Below are 2,741 nucleotides of genomic sequence, written 5' to 3' on the forward strand. Positions count from 1 at the left end.
CTTCCAGCCCGCCGCTCGGTCGTCTGGGACTCCTTAAACGATTTTACCACCCGAGACACAGTTGTATGGGTGATTCCCAGTTGTCTTCCGATCCATCTCATGGTCGCAGTCGGATTTTCCATGACGGCTCACAAAATTCTCCGGCGATTTTTTCTTGTTTCGATAACATCTCAATAAACGCTGAACCGATTGTTATGAAGTTTTGCTCATGTAAACAATTCACTCCAAACTAGTTATACCCAGATTTTCATCAATTTTTACCCACGGATAAAAAAGTTACACACGGATAAAAATGGTGCATTTTTTTTTCGAGTAAAAGCCTTAAAAACCTAACATTCCCTTTCCATTCGCACGTGATTGCAAGGACGTGGTCGGCACCGTGATTGATCCTTAAGTATTTGGAATCACTGAAAATTGTACAATGAGAATGAACGGTTCCCAGTCATTCATTCTGATGATGCATTATGCAATTTCGATGGTTTGGATCAATCACGGAGTAGCAACCATTGATATGTGCTGTCAGTCTTAGCTAAGCTTAGCTAAGAAATTTCTAGATAGAGCTGGAATTAGGGCGTAAGAGCATTTGTAAACAATGACTTCTCTCGATGATTTCTAGGAATTCAAGGCACTCCCATGAAAACCACCATATCCATCAGATAGGCGAAGCATTCCCCTATCCAATTTTGATGTTGATTTCAGTTCAAGTTCTATCTAGATTTAATCTATGTGTGGTCTTCGACAAAGTTGTTCTGCTTGGTTTCCCAAATTTTAGTCTAAGATAAGGGCAATATTGAGCTTTATGTGGATTTGACAAGCAAATGAACAATACATTTCCGTTTCCCACAACCACAACCAAATTCGTTTAAATTGGGCATAGTTGTTGAGGACTTCAATATGATCGAAAAAGCAGTGGGTTATGATGCGCCATACAAACTTTGACCCACCCTTGTGTTCACATTTGCCTCGGCAAGTTCACATCCACTCCCCTCCACTGACTGGCACACTGCTGTTGATGTTGTTGTTGTTGTACTTCCGATGATGTGACGGAAAGAAAGAAAGGGATTCAAATTGGCTAAAGTGGTTTCCCTATTTTGGCATTCCAATGATGCAACGCCAACAAGTCTAAACGTGCCTGGTGGGTGGTAAGCAAGGGAAACAGTCTCGTAGCATGGAAATGGCTTGACTACAGCCCTGTTGTTCATTGGGTGCTAACCGGGAGAGGATGCATCGTTCGAAAGTTGGTTTGATTTTCGAAGAAAGAAAGCAGTCAGTACTGACTATGCAAACTAGCACCAACCGGTTTTTCCGAGAGAGCTATCGCCGGGAACTACAAACAAAATTGTCATCCCCATATGGCGCAGTAGGAAGTAGCACGGTACTGCGTCAAATGTGAAATGAAATTTGGCTTCCGGCTGCTGTAGCGGGGTGGACGTGTTTTTAGTGGGTGATAGCGATGATGAAAATGTGTTGTTTGTTTTTCCCAATCTGGCTTATCGGGGGTGCGGAGTTTCAGGAAATTTGTATTTGAAAGTGACTAATTTGGGCCTATTGATTGAATCGGAGGATTTTCCGTCAAAGAGGGAGGTTAACTCTGTTCTCGCAGGAAATTAAACACTGTGGAAATTGATTTCGGATTATCGTTTGAACTCTACCTGTTCATTGAACCGTGATCTCAATATGCAATTGAGTGAGATAAAATCAATTAACGTCGCAGTGGCAGAAGTTCTTTCAATTCATCAAGCCGAGACGAATCGTTCGTTATTGATTTAACATTCCTGGGAACGAAACGAAGGAACGGATCTTGTTTTTCATTTGACGTCCCGCTTATCTTCAATCACTTGCTAACGAGCGAAAGTGGGAAAAATCTAAACAATTTAAAAAATCAAATTAAAATTCTCAACCCCTTTTTCTCCCTAGCTAATCGTAAAGGTACGATTGGCTGAGATCGTATCGTTCCCCGGGATGGCACGTGCCTCGTTTCATGCTTGATTTTTGTACTTTTATGTTTTCTATTAAACTACCGCCTCCACTACGCTGCCATCATCATGACCTGTCGCCTCCAGTCGCAGTCGCCAGGCAATCTGTGTGTAATCGGATTCACGTTTTATCTCTTTGAAGATGAACGGATGGTTGGTGCTTATATATGGAAGATGAACGACACCGGCACGAACACGAGGCAAATCCATTATGTCAACGCACATATTAGATTTCCGCTGTTGACGTTCTCATGTGTTTGTGAACTTTAAACGGAGAATAGTGGGTAACGTTTTTGCAACTCTCTACGCCAAGCGTTACCCTTGTGTGGCTGTGAATTCCTCCGTTTCCAATTCACGGAAAATTTGGACTGTACGGGAAATCACGTAAATCTGCTGCACTTTGAGCCTTTTCTTAACAGACCACGGCACACCATGCCATAGGCGAAGGGCTCGAAATCCCGGTCCGGTCAAGTAATTTCCCGAATTGGATACACGGTCTACATCAGTGGTTCCCAACATTCTCAGCTCTGTGACCCCCTTTGTGAGCAATTGGGAGTTCCACGGCCCCCTGAAAAGTACCTTGTATAAATTACGCTGAGATGAATAAAAACCATTCATTTCATCTGTTAGTTATTCGTTTTATTTCAAAATACTATGTTAACAACAGCCAATAACTCGTACAGTGCGATTTTTGTAAATCTAATATCTAGTTACGATATTGCGTTTGTGATCATGCCAATTTCATATCTTCGTCAACGATCAATC

Source organism: Ochlerotatus camptorhynchus, unplaced genomic scaffold (genome assembly GCF_037179485.1).
Source record: "Ochlerotatus camptorhynchus isolate MF236.1 unplaced genomic scaffold, CSIRO-AGI_Acam_v1.1 ptg000068l, whole genome shotgun sequence".
Classification (NCBI taxonomy): domain Eukaryota; kingdom Metazoa; phylum Arthropoda; class Insecta; order Diptera; family Culicidae; genus Ochlerotatus; species Ochlerotatus camptorhynchus.